The sequence below is a fragment of the Miscanthus floridulus genome, chromosome 1, assembly GCF_019320115.1.
Source record: "Miscanthus floridulus cultivar M001 chromosome 1, ASM1932011v1, whole genome shotgun sequence".
Classification (NCBI taxonomy): Eukaryota; Viridiplantae; Streptophyta; class Magnoliopsida; order Poales; family Poaceae; genus Miscanthus; species Miscanthus floridulus.
Window position 1 is genome coordinate 163,279,403 of NC_089580.1, and position 17,408 is coordinate 163,296,810.

At 47.9% G+C, this 17,408-nt stretch overlaps 1 pseudogene; it reads left to right on the forward strand.

Annotated features, from left to right (window-relative positions):
- The window catches only part of LOC136466526 (lon protease homolog, mitochondrial-like), a 34,413-nt pseudogene extending 19,199 nt beyond the window's left edge, over positions 1-15,214 (forward strand).
- Positions 15,215-17,408: the final 2,194 nt, after the last annotated feature.

Sequence of the window (17,408 nt, forward strand, 5' to 3'; positions counted from 1 at the left end):
GTAGGGTGGAAGAGGCACTTGATGATCCGGATTGGATGATAGCCATGCAAGAGGAGTTAAATAACTTCACTCGGAATGAAGTCTGGTCCTTGGTGGAAAGACCCAAGCAAAATGTGATTGGAACCAAGTGGGTTTTCCGCAACAAGCAAGATGAGCATGGCGTGGTAACAAGGAACAAGGCAAGGTTGGTGGCTCAAGGATTCACTCAAATTGAAGGCTTGGATTTTGGGGAGACCTATGCACCGGTGGCTAGGCTAGAATCAATTCGTATTCTACTTGCCTATGCCGCCCATCATGATTTCAAGTTATATCAAATGGACGTGAAGAGTGCATTTCTCAATGGCCCCCTATCCGAGTTGGTGTATGTGGAGCAACCACCGGGCTTTGAAGACCCCAAGTATCCAAACCACGTCTACAAGCTCGACAAGGCGCTCTATGGGCTCAAACAAGCCCCTAGAGCTTGGTATGATTGTTTAAAGGATTTCCTACTCAAACAAGGTTTTGAGATAGGAAAGGCCGATGCTACTTTGTTTACTCGCAAAGTCAATAATGATATCTTTGTTTGCCAAATATATGTCGATGACATAATATTTGGTAGTACTAATGTGGCTTTTTGTGAGGAATTTAGTAGGATTATGACAAATAGGTTCGAGATGTCCATGATGGGAGAGTTGAAGTTCTTTCTTGGATTTCAAATCAAGCAACTCAAGGATGGCACGTTCATAAGTCAAACCAAGTACACCAATGACATGTTGAACAAGTTTAACTTGGACAAGGCCAAGCCCATCAAGACACCCATGCCAACAAATGGACATCTTGATCTTGATCAAGGAGGAAAGGACGTCGATCAAAAGGTATATCGCTCCATGATTGGATCACTCCTTTACCTTTGTGCATCTAGGCCCGATATTATGCTTAGCGTGTGCATGTGTGCAAGATTTCAAGCTAATCCGAAAGAATGTCATTTGATGGCCGTTAAGAGAATTTTTCGGTATTTAGTGCACACTCCTAATCTTGGCTTGTGGTATCCTAAGGGCTCCACTTTTGAGTTACTTGGCTATTCCGATTCGGATTATGCCGGTTGCAAAGTAACCCGAAAGAGTACTACCGGAACTTGCCAATTTATTGGTCGTTCCTTGGTGTCTTGGAGCTCTAAGAAGCAAAATTCCGTTGCTTTGTCCACCGCCGAAGCCGAGTATGTGGCGGCCGGCGCTTGCTGTGCCCAATTACTTTGGATGAAGCAAACACTAAAGGACTTTGGATGTGAGTTAACCAAGATTCCACTTTTGTGTGACAACGAGAGTGCCATTAAGTTGGCAAACAACCCCGTAAACCACTCTCGAACAAAGCACATAGACATTCGGCATCATTTTTTGAGAGACCACGAAGCCAAAGGAGATATCGCCATTCATCATGTGAGCACCGAAAAACAATTAGCCGATATCTTCACAAAGCCCCTAGATGAGTCAAGATTTTGTGCTTTGAGGAGTGAACTAAATATCATTGATTCTCGTAACGTGGCTTGATCCCTTGCACACACATTTTGTTTGATCTAGTTAAGAGAAAAGAATTGTGAAAACATTGTATGTCACTTTCAAAATCTACTTTGTAATTTTCATGAGTGACTATTGTTTTGTATTGGATGAATGAAATCTAGTCACCTGTGAAAATCTTAGTGTCCATCATATTTTTGCCCCACATGATAGAGCGAGTACAGGTTAAGGTGTTTTTCTGTTTCCCTGCGTCGGAAGTCCCGACTTTCGTCGGAAGTCCCGACGGCCGGGAGTCCCGGCTCGCCGGAAGTCCCGACCGCCGGAAGTCCCGGCGTGCGCCGGGAGTTCCGACGCAGATCTGACTGCGCCGGATTCGTTACCCGCCTCCTTTATAACCGGCCCCCATTTTTTTTTACTGCGGTTTCTTTTCCTCTACCGACGCCGACGCCGCCCTGGCTCCTCCTCGCGCCCCATCGCGCCCTCCCCTCCCACCGCCGCCCCACCTCGTCCTCCGGCCTCCTTCTTTCTTCCACCGCCGCCGGAGGTTTTGCCGGTAGTGCCGACCGCCCTCCCTCCCTCCCTTCCTCCTTCCACCGCACGTGCCCTCGTTTTCTTCGGATTGGGGTGTTCTTGTCGTTGGTGTGGAGGAGATTCCATTGGTGGAGGAGATTGTGCCCGTGGATTTGTTCATCGACGACTGCGATTTGGTTCTCTTCATCTCTTCCGTTCTCGTTTCAAGGTACTACCATGGTGTTCTAACCCTAAATCCAATGTACCTTTTGTTTTGCCTCTATTCTTTCTTCCTCTCTACTCCTCTATCTCCCTTGTTTGGATGTGTGTCATGATTTGAAGCCCCATGAATGGGATGGTCACCGTGTGCGCCGGAAGTCCCGGTGACCGTCGGGAGTTCCGACCGTCGGAAGTCCCGACGTACGCCGGAACTCCCGGCTGTCGGAAGTCCCGACTTTGGCCGGGACTACCGACCCTATGGTGACCACTCCATTCCTGTTTCTTCACTTCTCGATGTTCGTTCACCTCTCCTTGTTTTGTTTCTTAGTTCCATTTTGTGTTCTACGCAGTCATGGAAGGTGGTAGTAGTCCCTCGCGCCATCGGGAAAAGCGTTCCAAGAAGACTCAAGATCGTGCCGCTGTTCCCAAGCCGCCTGGCCGCACCAAGGCGTCTTACTCGCGTGGTGGTGCTGGTGGTTCCCAGTGGCCGTGGCCGTGGCGACCAGGGGTCTTCTGCTGCTGCCCCTCCTCCTGCTCCTGCTCCTGCTCCTGTTGGGGCTGAGCCGATGGTTGATGAAGAAGAAGAAGCGTTGGACCGTGCCGGACGCACCCTTGCTGTTCCACCGCCTCGCACCCCGTCTCGTGGTCCGTCGGGGACAAGTCAGCTCGTTCCTTTCACCGAGGTGTCGCCGATCATGAGGGAGCCCTCCATGGCTCCGAATCCGGCTGGTGGATGGACTCCTCCCCTTCCAGTGGATTATCAGCACCGTGTCAGGGACATCCGGTACAACAGAGGAAGGAACCTGTATGCAGAGGATGAGAAAGATCTCCGCCTTGAGTATCGTTTCTGGCACCCCTTCCATTATGATTTCTATGATTCCATTCTTTATCGGAAGTTTTTGAAGAAGAAGGAGCCACCGGTCCTTCAGATGAAGTGCATTGATGCATATTCTCTTGGCAAGTACAAGGAACCCGAGCTGGAGCAGATGGTTCGAGATATAAAATCAATGGGGCTGTACTACCTGCTACAGTTTAGGAAGAATTGGAACAACGAGCTGATTTGTCAGTTTTATGCTTCTTATCATCATGAGAGAGACCAGACCGGTGCCGTGGACATTATTCACTGGACCACTGAAGGCAAGCACTATAAGGTGGACTTCGTCAATTTCTCTCGCCTTCTAGGTTTGGGTCACAGCGACCGGAGTGCCAATGAGTTGACTGAGTATGAGGATCTTGCTTTGGAGGAATATCAACACATGTATCTTGAGGGCCACAGAGCTGATGGACAGACCACATTTCTGAAGCCATATTATTATGTTCTGAACAACATCCTGAGACAGATATTGTATCCGAAGGTAGGTGACTCCACCTTCCTTCGTGATGATTCCCAGAAGGTGCTTCAGAGATTTGGAGATGAGTTTGAGAAGTTCTCCATCAGTCGATACATTTGGAACAAGATCCATGATGCTACTGAGGATCCGGTAAAGCATCTTCCCTATGCTCCGTACATCATGCATATCATAGAGCAAGTATCCGGCATCCGTTTTCCCTATGACTCTCAGCATAAGCTCCTCAAGATATCCAACAAGACCTCTATCGTTGCCGCTAGAGAACTCAAAGAACAAGCTGGGGCAGCCCAAGCTAAAGGGAAAGGTCCATCGGCTTCTCGCTCTCGCCGTGGTGCTGCCACCACTACTGCTGCTGCTGCTGCTCGCTCATCCAGCGATGAGCCCCTGTCTTCGTCCTCCTCCGGAAAGAAGCCCAACAAGTTCAAGTTTCTCATGACCTACATGTTTGGACAGTGTTGTGCTAGTGCTCAGCGTGAGAACGACATGCAAGAGCGGCTATATCGGTTGGAACAGCAAGCAGGCATTGTATCTTCCCCTCCGCCGCCATTTGTGCCTCCTCGTGATCCGTTGGCTTTATATGATGAGGCTTGTGCGGCGTACGAAGATGATGCTTCTTCTCGCCCACATGGCAAAGGGAAAGCAACTGAAGACGATGAGGAATATCAAGAGGAAGAAGATGATGAAGAAGACGACGATGGTGAGGAAAGTGACCAAGGCGATGATGATGACTCCGATGATGAGTAGTTGGTTTCTCATGAGGCCTACCCCTTTTGGCACTTGTTGACAAAGGGGGAGTGTTAGGCTTTGATTTATTGTAATAAGTTAGTTGGTCTTTATGTTTTGGAACTTTAAAACCTTTAGCGTGTATGAACTTTGTCGTGTGGTGGCAACCGTGTGATGGACAACTATCTATTTATATGTGTGTGATGGATGATTGTAGGATAAGTAATGTTTTAATCTATCTTATTTGCTTGTGCTTATCTCTACCTGTCATGATGAATGTTTTTGTATGGCCATGTATTGCTTCAAGTTTCTACTTTGAAATCTTGGCCATCATATTTACTTGTTGTGTGAAATAACATGTCATATTGCATCTCTTTTCACGTCTATATACTTGTTCACACACACTTGTTGCACCCCACGGATTACAAAATTTAGGGGGAGCTTTTGTCTTGGTGCATGCAAAGCATGTATACATGAGTCCAATTGAAATTCAAATTCATGCATACATCAAGGGGGAGCTCTCCATAAATTTTGGGGTTCAAAAAGCTTTAAATTCTTTCATTCCTATAAAAGCCTAAGTTGGTTGTCATCAATTACCAAAAAGGGGGAGATTGAAAGTGCATTTGCCCCCTATGTGGGTTTTGGTGTATTGATGACATCCAAATTAGGGACTAATGTCATCTTAATGAGATATGTTGCAGTTATTAGTCCCATGAAAGATTCAAAGAGTTGATAAAGATGAAATGGTATCCCTCAATTCTTGAAGTTGTAAAGGCGGACGAATTCAAAACGATCTCCAAAGGTTTTAATTTTGTTTTTGAGTTTAGGATCCGCCGCACTATAAAGAGGGATGCAAGCTTGGTTGGTCTGAGGAAGATAGAGTGCTCAAGCATTTAAATAAAATCAAAATTGTGTCACTCTAGCACTTCACGAGCACATAGAATAATTTTCTGTGACTTTCGGTGTCGGAAGTCCCGACGTAAGTCGGAACTCCCGACAGTCGGAAGTCCCGACCTAAGCCAGGGGTCCCGGCACCTGTGCTTCTGACTGCTCGCTGTCTGTGCACGTCGGAAGTCCCGACGTTCGCCGGGAGTTCCGACCGTCGGAAGTCCCGACGTTCGCCGGGAGTTCCGACACTGACCTGACCCAAGCCGGGAGTCCCGGCCTCAGCAGTGCTGGCTGTTTGATTAACTGTGCACGTCGGAAGTCCCGACGATCGTCGGGAGTTCCGACCGTCGGAAGTCCCGACGTTTGCCGGGAGTTCCGACACTGACTTTCACCCGTGGACTTCTGACCCTTTGGGAACAGTATTTTATGCTAACGTCGGAAGTCCCGGGATCTGCGTCGGGACTCCCGACGTAGATCTGAACGGTTGGATTTTCACTTGGAGTATAAATACTCCTCTCTTCACTTCTAACCGTTACGGACTCATTTCACAGTTGACTCACTTCGTGCTGAACAGCTCCCAAGCAACCAAAGCACCCCTCTCATTCCCCCTTTGCTCCAATCTTCGATTCCCTTAGTTTTTGAGTAAAAGGAGAGTGGATTAAGTGAGAGCATCACTTTGGAAAGCTTGAGCACTTGATTTCTTCGTCAAGCCGGTTGTTTTTGCGTCTATTACTCTTGGGGCTTTGCCCCTAGCCGGCTAGGCGTTGCCCTAGAGCTTCCATCTTGTGGAAGAGCCTTGGGAAGTTTGTATCACCCTTCGATTTCTTAGTGGAAAGCTCAAGTGACCTTTGTGGTCACTTTGAGAGAGGCAAGGAGGTGGAAAAGACTCCGACCTTAGTGGTCACCTCAACAACGAGGACGTAGGAGCTCCTTTGTGGGGTTGCCGAACCTCGGGATAAATCCTTGTGTCCCGCGTGCTTGTTGTTGTTGTTGTTGTGATTGCTTGAGATTACTTGTATGTGTTTGTCTTCTTGTCTCCAAAATCTCCATTTTAGGGTTTGGACTCGATCTACGGTTTGGAGGCATTACGGCGTCAAGGGAGTGACCCAACATCTTCACCAAACCACTAGGAAGTGAGGTTGTAAGTTTATTTATCCGCAAAGTTAAATTTGGCACTGCTTTTGTAGTTCACGTAGGCGTCGGAACTGCTGACGTTTGCGTCGGAACTTCTGACAACGTCGGGAGTTCCGACCCAAACGTCGGGACTTCCGACAGTGGCTGATAGATTTGAACTTAGCATTTGCAGTAAATTTTTAGATATGCCTATTCACCCCCCCTCTAGGCATTGTTAGATCCTTTCAGAGGCGTGGGACTCCATCGCCACGGCGCGCATCGGCGTCGACCGCGTCCGCCGCGTCACGCTGCAGCGGCTACGCAAGGATTGGGAGAACCTCGCCTTCTGCCCTGGTGAGCAGATTGAGGATTTTGCTCTTCGTCTCTCCGCCTTGAAGTAGCAGATGGCTCGTCACGGTGACACGGACCTCAAGGAGGAGCGGGCGGTGGAGAAGCTGCTACGAGCCATGCCGAAGTACGCCCAGCTGAGGATCGCGATTGAGACCCTCCTCAACGTCCAGGACCTCACCATCGAGGAGGTCACTGGGAGATTGAAGACGGTGGATGATCTCGAGGAAGAACCTTCCACCGAGCCGATCTCCATTGGCGGGAAGCTGATGTACACTGAGGATCAATGGCTCGCTCGGCAGAAGGAGAAGAAGAAGGGTGGAGATGGCTCTGGCTCATCCGGTTTGTCCAAGGAGCATCGCCGACGCCGACGTCCCTGCGGCGGCAAGAAGCAGAAGCCAAAGGGTGACTATGGCGACCGTGGCGGCGGCGGGCAAGGAGAGAAGGATGAAGTGGCCGGCAGCGAATGCAAGGCGAACTGCGACGACACCTGCATCAACTGCCATCGTGCCGGCCACTGGGCAAAGGACTGCCCTCAGCCTCGATGCGAGTGTGGCGGCGCAGCGCACGTCGCGGAGGCGGATGATGATGAAGCGGTGCTTTTCCCCTCCCACGGCTTCCTAGAGCTGGAAACAGAGGAGGACGTCTTCTGCTCCAAGGCCGACGCCAGCCTCGACATCGAGGAGCCCCGAGCCCGTGCGTTCCTCAACACCGGCTCCGGCAAGGACAAGCTGGATGGCTGGTACCTCCACATCCGTGCCACCCACCACATGACCGGCCGTTGCGAGCTCTTCTCCGACCTCAACACCTCTGTTCGTGGCTCAGTGCGATTCAACGACGCATCAAGGGTGGAGATCCAGGGCGTGGGCTCGATCGTGTTCCAAGGGAAGACCGGCGAGCATCGCATCCTCCACGGCGTCTACTTCATCCCGGTGCTGTGGAACTCCATCATGAGCCTCGGCTAGCTCGATGAAGGTAGGTCTAAGGTGGAGATCGACAAGGGCGTGTTGTGGATTTGGGATTGGCGCGGGCGACTTCTTGTCAAGGTTCACCGCGGACCTAGCCGCCTCTACCTTCTCCACCTTGAGATGGCATAGCTGCTCTGCCTCACCACGAGGAAGGACGATGAAGCCTGGCGTTGGCACGAGCGGTTCGGCCACCTCCATTTCGATGCGCTTCACAAGCTTGGCAAGGAGGCCATGGTGCGCGGGATGCCGGTGATCAAGCACGTCAAGCAACTCTGCAACACCTGTGTCATGACGAAGCTGCGCCAGCGCCCCTTCCCTCAGCAAGCAGAGTATCACGCGCAGGAGCAGCTGGAGCTGGTTCACAGCGACCTGTGTGGACCCATGATGCCGGCGACTCCGGGAGGGTGGCGCTACTTCCTCTTGCTGGTGGATGACGCATCCTGCTTCATGTGGGCCATCCTGCTGTCGTCCAAGGATGCTGCCGATGGCGCCATCAAGCATGTCCAGGCCGCGGTAGAGAAGGAGAGTGGCCGCAAGCTTTGGGTGCTGTGCATCGACAACGGCGGCGAGTTCACCGTCGTGGAGTTCGCCGACTATCCAGTGCCTCACTCGCCATAGCAGAATGGCGTGGTGGAACACCGGAATTAGACCGTGGTGGCCTAGTCGCTATTGAAGCAGAGGAGGATGCCGGCCAAGTATTGGGGGGAGGTGGTGATGACGGTGGTCCATCAGATCAATCGCTCGCCGACTTGGAGCTTATAGGGCAAGGCCCCCTACGAGGCTTGGCACGGGCGGACGCCAGTGGTGAGCCATCTAAAGACTTTCGGCTACACCGCCTACACCAAGGAGTTGAGTCAGCTCCGCAAGCTCGATGACCATGGCAAACTGGCGTCTTCATCGGGTACGCAGAAGTAGCGAAGGCGCATCGCATCCTGGACCTAGTGACGCAGCGCATGAAGATCACTCGCGACGTCGTCTTCGACAAGGGCGTGGCTGGGATTGATCCACTTCGGACGCCGGCTGCTCGGCCTTGGTGGCAAGTGACTTCACCGTCGAGTACTGGTGGCCAAGAGGAGCAGGGGAGCACATAGTGCTACCGCGGTGGCGGCTGGAACTACGTCACTAGCACCACCACCGTCTGCGCTGCACTTGCCGCCACCAAGTCTGGGGGAGCCCGAAAGGACATCGGCAGCAGAGGCCACTCCTCTAGCACCCCAGTCGGCCTCGCCAACACCACCACCTACATCCCCTGCTACCCCTACCACTTCGCCTACCTCACCGGCGGCAGTAGCAGTGACCGGTGATCAAGTGGAGTTCGCCACTCCGCTGGAGGATAATGAAGAGCGACTCGACGCCTACTACGACGACGAGCCGCTACGCTACCGCACGATGACCAACAAATCATCGGCGATCGCCCTCCACCTCCACTGCCACAGCGTCTCTTCGCAGAGCTACACCTGATGCACGCCGACGAGCCTACCAATTTCACCGAGGCAAAGGATGATCCGGCATGGCGAGCAGCAATGGAGCAAGAGATCAAGGCCATGGAGCAGAACCGCACCTAGGAGCTGGTGTCACTGCCCATAGGCCACTGCCCCATCACCTTGAAGTGGGTGTTCAAGCTCAAGAAGGATGAGCTGGGCGCGGTGATCAAGCACAAGGCTAGACTAGTGGCGCGCGGCTTCATGCAGTAAGAGGGGATCGACTACGACGACGCATTCGCTCCTGTGGCGCGCAATGAATCCGTCAGAGTCCTCACGCTGGCGGCTCAAGAAGGCTGGCGCGTCCACCACATGGATGTAAAATCCGCCTTCCTCAATGGTGACCTCAAGGAAGAGGTGTACGTGCAGCAGCCGCCTAGCTTCGCCATCGCCGGAGAAGAAGGAAAGGTCTACCACCTCTGCAAGGCTCTCTACAGCCTACGGCAGGCACCGCGCGCCTGGAACGCAAAGCTAGACGCCACACTCAAGGACATGGGCTTCCAGCAGAGCGCTCATGAGGTGGCGATGTACCAGCAGGGCAGTGGGCACTCTGTCCTGCTCATCGGCATCTACGTCGACGATCTCATCATCACCGGCATAGAAGAACGTGAAGTGGAGGTGTTCAAGGCACAGATGAAAAAGATTTTCGACATGAGTGACCTCGGCCTCCTTAACTTCTACCTCAGCATCAAAGTGCGCCAAGATGCCAATGGCATCACCCTCCGCCAGACACAGTACGCCAAGCGCATCCTAGAGCTCAGCGGAATGGCTAGTTGCAACCCTGCCCACACTCCAATGGAGGAATGGCTGAGGCTTAGCAGACACAACATGGCGGAGGAGGTCGACCCCATGCACTACCGGCGGCTCATCGGCAGTTTACGCTACTTGGTGCACACTCACCCTGATCTAGCATTCGCCATCGGGTTCGTCAACCGGTTCATGGACCGGCCAATGGTGGAGCATCAACAGGCTAACAAGCTCATTCTCCGCTATGTCACTGGCACCTTAGACTTCGATCTGCACTTCACCAAGGCGCCCGGCACTGCGCGCTTCGTCGGCTACTGCACCGGCGACATTGACACGAGCAAGAGCACGAGCGGAACACTGTTCTTCCTCAGCAATTGCTTGTTCAGCTAGCAATCTATCAAGCAGAAGGTGGTGGCACTTTCAAGCTGTGAAGCTGAGTACATTGCCACCTCTACTACTGCAACACAAGCTCTGTGGCTATCAAGGCTGCTAACAGAGCTCCTCGGCTGGCATGTCGAGGTGGTGGAGCTAAAGGTGGACAGCAAGTCAGCCCTCGCTCTGGCCAAGAATCCAGTCTTCCATGAGAGGAGCAAGCATATCAGGATCAAGTACCACTTCATCCGAAGCTGCCTGGAAGATGGAAGCATCAAGGCCGAACACATTTCAACCATTGATCAGCTTGCAGACATCCTCACCAAATCCCTAGGCAAGGCCAAGTTTGAAGAGATGAGGGAGAGGATTGGCCTGAAGCAGATCACCTCCAAGGCTAAGCACAAGGCTAAGGGGGAGAAATGAGGGTTTAGCCTAGTGCTGATTCTCAATGTATCTAGTTACTTAAGCTATTTACTATTACTGCCTAGACCTTTACTATTCATTGTCTAGTAGTTTTCAGATGCCTTAGCATCCAAGTTAGAATCATAGCATCTGCTTTATACAGTTAGAATATGCTATAGTGGTTGAGACCTTCTTGTATCCCAAGTTTGCTATCTCTATATAATGCAATCAAGTGGCCTATGGCCAAGCTGCCCTCTGGCAGATCAAATTCCACTTGTCTAGTGTGTTACCTGTGCAACACATAACACTACTCAAAAGAAGAAGAAAATGGTATGCATAATGTTCATAGCCTACATTACTAATTCCATTCACCCATGCGTGCATTTTAACTTATTTCAAGGGAGAAACTGGAAGACATCTTTAAACATATATCCCATTCTTGGTACTTGGTATCAAGAAATCACTTCAATTTTGATCATCTATAACTGAAAGGGCAAATAATAATGACAGCAAATGATCTGTTGAAGACATGGCTACTAATATTGTGTCCTTGTTTTTGCATCCTTTTCGTCTACCAGTAAGCAGACATTTTCATTTGTCATCCCTGATTCAACCTTTGCAGATAGCTCTGAAACTTGTCCGTCAAGGGTTATCAAATGAGCCACCTTAGGATATCATAGTAGTAGAAGCAGATAAAAAGTCAGTCAATTTTGATGTTGTAACAAAAGTAGAAGATAAGAACTCGAAGAATTCTATTGCAGAAGATGCTTCAGTGGACGTGGGCCCAATTGATTCTTCTCTTGATAATATTAATGTGGTGCCTTTAACAATAGAGTCAGAAGTAGGCCACAATGAGCATTCGAATGAAGCACCTACAAAAACTTTTGCAGAAGAGACAGCCAAACCATCTAATACTTTTAAGATACCAGAGGAAATATGACTACCTTTGTAATTTCCTACAGATGGAACTAAAATCTTGCACTCTATTATGGTAAATGTGCAATGACTATGCTGGCCCCTGTGCACTTGATTGTTGACAATGTCATGCACTAACGGCTGGCTCCGTACCTAGTTAGAACCAGACAGGGAAGCTACAGGTAAAAATCAAACTTTTTTTGTTCTTGGCATGTGCTGATTATCCACTTTCCTGTAGTGGAAGTTTGATATGCTTATGCTATTATTTTTGGTAACCTTTATGGCACTGTTTTTGTTAGTGATGTACTGCAACAGATGGTATTCTGTCACCATTTCTGTCTGATTATCGTGTCTAAGATCTCCAGTAAATAAAACCCAAGTCAATTTCAAATTGCAGATGGATATGTCTTAACTAGCATAGGTTTGACTGATTTGTGTTGTTAAGGCTTGTGCTCTAATTAAACTGTTCTTTAATACTTTTTTGTAGGCCAACAATGAAAGCATACATAGGATTATGGAAGTGCTTGTAGACAAGCCTGAGGAGAAAGTTGTTGTCAATGCATCAAATGTTGGTAATTTTGTTGGGAAGCCTGTGTTCCAAGCAGAGCGCATATACAATCAGACTCCTATTGGAGTGGTCATGGGTTTAGCTTGGAATGCTATGGGTGGTTCGACCTTATACATTGAGATAGCAAAAGTAGAGGAAAGCAAAGGCAAGGTCACACTTGTTGTGACAGGCTAGCTTGGCGATGTCATGAAAGAGAGCGCCCAAATTGCACATACAGTTTGTAGAGCTGTATTACTAGAGAAAGAGCCAAATAATCCCTTTTTTGCAAAGTCAAAGCTACATTTGCATGTTCCTGCTGGAGCCACACCAAAGGATGGGCCGAGCGCTGGGTGCACCATGGTAACATCGATGTTGTCCTTAGCCATGGGGAAATCTATGAAGAAAGACTTGGCAATGACTGGTGAAGTAACTCTAACTGGAAGAATTCTTCCAATCGGTGGGGTATGGTTTTAAGACTTTTTATTTGCCTGCTGGTTTGGTAGGAATTTACATGCTATACATATTGGCACTCTCTTGTCTTTCAAAATCAGGTGCACTGATATTGCCAGTAAAAGCAAATGTTGATTTCATGATTGTGCCTGCTCCCCTTCTGGTTCTAGACTTCGCAAATGAGTATGATCTGAAATATTCTATCCATGTCATGTGAATTCTGGTAATTGATGAGTTATCTACATATTATAGAACCAGATGAATACGATGAGATAGGGGCAAATCATGCTTTAATCTATGGTCTTTCTCCATCTAGAATATGCTCTGACCATTTGGGTGGGAAAAAACCCTTTCCTATGTTGATTCTTGATTGGCCCCCATAATCTCGGACTAGATTACCTTTTATATAAGAGGTACTATTTAACTAACTTAGGCAACTAGGAAATAGACGATCAATAGAACTATCCAACTTTTCCTAATACTGATCGACTAGATAAGTTGTCTAAATTAACTTACCTCCTTCCATAACATAACATTTACGGTGAAGTTTTCATAAATGTGTCATGCGATAACATCAATTACGCATTAAAAGCTTAGAACCATTCGCATGCATACTTACATTGTTTGCAACCTACTGTGAGATTATCATATTACTATTATTATTGTCACTGAAATGTCTCTTAGGTGAAGGAGAAAACCATTGCTGCAAGGAGAAGTGGGGTAAAGACAATCATATTCCCATCAGCAAACCGAAGGGATTTTGATGAACTTGCTTCTAATGTAAAAGGTCTTGAAGTCCACTTTGTTGACTGAAAGCATCTAGGCCCCTAGTTGGGTTTCGGTGATTAGTGACAATACGTGATTACTATGACTAACGTGTGTTTTGCAGAGGCAATTAAGTTAGGTCATGGTAATGGAGATCGATTAGGCTATCATGGTGGTCATGTCCCTACGATGGAAATCGTTTCGGTTTTCAAAGGACGGACGACAAGGTTAAGGATGGACTAGTTCTAAGTGTCGATTGGAGGTGAAGAGACACTTAGAATAGTTTAGGACTTTGTTTCTCTTTTTTCCGTACTATTAAGGGGGATATAGATGGGTAGCTTGACCTAGGTGAGTCTAGTGAGTTAGGTGTGGTGCACACTTGCTAAACCTAGCACTAGGTAGCTCCTAAAAAGCCCTTAGATCTATTGGAGCAAACTTCATTCACGTACGTTCGAAAGTTGAAAGTGAATGGAGGGTCAAATACTGACCGGACGCTGGCTTCGGTGTGACCGGACGCTGGCGCAGAGTCCGGTCAGTTCATTTGATCAAGGTGAAGTCGTTTGGAAGTGATCGGACGCTGAGAGGTGAAGTGACCGGACGCTGAGTGCCAGCATCCAGTCGACTCCAGTAAGGTTCTAGAGAGGGAAAATCACGACCGGACGCGTCCGGTCACACTTTAAACACTGGAGTTCGGGGTGAACTAACCGGCGCATCCGGTCACCCCGCAGAGGCACATAACGGTTTGTTTTTCAGCCCATGTTATAAATACTTCCTCCATTTGTGTGTGGGGGTACTTTTGCTCATTTCAACATCTGAGAAACATCCTTGAGAGTACCAAGAAGAGCAAGGTCCTAGTGAGGTGATTGAGATTTGAGAATCCCAAAGAGAGCCCTCATTAGTGAGATCAAGAATAGCAAAGTGTGCATCCACCCTTCTCATTAGGCTCGTCGTGGTCAAGTGAGAGTTCATGCTTGTTACTCTTGGTGATCGTTATCACCTAGACGGTTTGGTGGTGATTGGAAGATTGGTGATCATCCGGCGGTGCTTGTGGATGACCCAACTCGAGTTGTGAGCGGTTGTGGGTGATTCACCGCGATGAAGTGTCAAAGAATCAACCCGTAGAGAGCACTTGATTCTTGCGCGGATCAAGGGGGAGCTACATCCTTGCGTGGGTGCTCCAACGAGGACTAGTAGGGAGTGGCGACTCTCCGATACCTCGGTAAAACATCGTCGTGTTCCTCCTCTCTTTAATTTGAGCATTTACTTTGAGCATTTATTTTGAGCAATTAAATACTTGTCTTTACATTCATAAAATTGCCATGCTAGAGTAGGTTTGGAACTCAGGTTGCAAGTCTTTTTGTGCGGTAGAACATTAGAAACACTTTCTAGACACAAGGGGTTAATTGGGCTAACCGTAGGGTTTAATTATTGCAAAGAAATTTAGAATTAGCCCAATTCATCCCCCCTCTTGGGCATATTGATCCTTTCATTGACAAATACAGCGAAATATATGATATAGCTTTTACAAGTGATACCAAGACACTTGAAAGCTAGTGATTAACTGCAATAATTCATTTTCCATTTCAATTCTCGGAAACGACAGATTCAAAGCAATCTAGCTTCATCAATATGAGGATAATGGCTGGCTTTACAGAAACTTTTTAACATCCCTCACAAGTTTTTGGGTGCATCTTACGACATGAGAACAGAAAGTGAATTACTGCAAGAGCGTACTGCTAATGCCAAGATAGCTTGACAAGCTGCCCCCTTCCCTTCCTGTAAATTAATTGTTATGTGCAAGCTCAGAAACAATGGGAATGCATAAATGTAATCATTGTCTGACTTGTAACATAATTCCCTGGTGGTGCATGTATATAACCTGGCCATTCCAAGTTCTGATGTTCTGGGCCACATTCATTGGGCCTTGCTATGGTACTCTTGTTACCCTTTGGGGGTAAATAGCTCGAACAAATCACATACTTTGGCCATGTTCGTTTCGCTGAAATTTGGCTTATACTGATTTGTTGTGAGAGAAAAACACCGTTTGTTCGCTGAAAAGTACTACTAAAGTAGTGCTAGGCTGTAACTATTGGAATACTCTTTGCATTTCAAATTGTAAGTTGTTTTGTTTTTTAGGTACATAGATTTTGATATGTATCTAAATATACACTATGTATAGATGATAGTAGCTAAAACGATTTACAAAATGCAATGGAGGGAGTAGTTAAAACAATTAAATAGTTAATAAGAAAGAAAATGCCATCTATCTCAGGCCACACCGTGTCTTATCATATCATGCATGACAGTTACAAATTCACCGGTTGAAACACTTATATGCACAAACTTCATCATTGTCAGTTCTAAACCTCCTTCACTGGTTAGTTTTCACCAAAAACAACTAGGCCCTTAATTTGGTTTTGACAATTAATGATGACATAATCATTGTGACTAACGTGTGTTTTACAACAGTACTAGTTTAGTTTTTTTTTCTCCTTTGGCTGTACTATATAGTAGCACTAGTGAGTGGATGTGATGCACATTTGTGAATAGTAGCACTAGGTAGCTCATATGAAGCCCAAGAATGGATGAAATCTATAGCCAAACTCAAAGGAGTTGAATTGGAAGAGATTGCATAGTTTTTTATGCACCGGAGCTCTACATTGTCTGTGTGCCCCAAAGAAACCACAAAAATATATGGAACATAGCACAGACTAGGGTTTGCTCTAACAATTCAAAGGCATAATTCCAATGTGGTCACAAACAAGGTGTGCACTTGGCTCAGGGGCAAAGAAGGCACTCGAGTTCTTCGGTGATGCACTGTAGTATAGCACCGGAGAATGGTTATAGAGAGGTTTTATTTGGCAGAGCTCAACCAGTATCACTAGAATTCTCTAGTGTTGCACAAGAGTTTTCACTGGAAAAATTCCATACGGTAATGACTAGTTGGTACTTGTGTTGGTTGGAGGCCACTAGAATCCTCTTGTGCTGCACCGAAGAAATCTGGTGCGTTGATTTCGGCTAAGTGGGTGAAAGGATCAAGATGCCCAAGAGGGGGGTGAATTGGGCTAATTCTAAATTTCTTTGCAATAATTAAACCCTACGGTTAGCCCAACTTCACCTCTTGTGCCTAGAAAGTGTTTCTAATGTTCTACCACACAAAAAGTCTTGCAACATAAGTTCCAATCCTACTCTAGCATGGCAATTCTATAAATGTAAAGACAAGAATTGAATTGCTCAAAATAAATGCTCAAAGTAGGGAGAGAAGGAGGAACGCGGCAATGTTTTATCGATATATCGGAGAGTCGCCACTCCCCACTAGTCCTTGTTGGAGCACCCGTGCAAGGGTGTAGCTCCCCCTTGATCTACGCAAGGATCAAGTGCTCTCTATGGGTTGATTCTTTGACACTCCGTCCTTGTGAATCACCCACAATCGCTCACAACTTGAGTTGGGTCATCCACAAGCTCCGTCGGATGATCACCAAGCTCCCAATCACCACCAAGCTGTCTTGGTGATGGTGATCACCAAGAGTAATAAGCACGAACTCTCACTTGACCACGACAACCCTAATGAGAAGGGTGGATGCACACTTTGCTACTCTTGCTTTCACTAATGAGGGCTTTCTTTGGGATTCTCAAATCTCAATCACCTCACTAGGACCTTGCTCTTCTTGGCACTCTTAAGGGTGTTTCTTAGCTGTTGGAATGAGCAAAAGTACCCCCTCACACGAATGGAGGAAGTATTTATACACCCGTGTTCAAAACGAACCATTATGTGCCTCTATGAGGTGACTGAACGCTCCGGTCAGTTCTCCCCGAACTCCAGTGTTTAAGTTGTGACCGGACGCGTTCGATCACAATTTTCCCTCTCTGGAACCTTACTAGAGTTGACCGGACGCTGGCACCCAGCGTCCGGTCGCTCACCTCTCAGCGTCCGGTTGCACCAGATGAAATCTCCTTGATCAAATGAACTGACCGGACTCTGCGCCAGCGTCCGATCAATATTTGACACTCCATTCACTTCCAACTCTCAATCATACGTGAATGAAGTTTGCTCTAATTGATCTAAGGGCTTTTTAGGAGCTACCTAGTGCTAGATTTAGCAAGTGTGCACCACACCT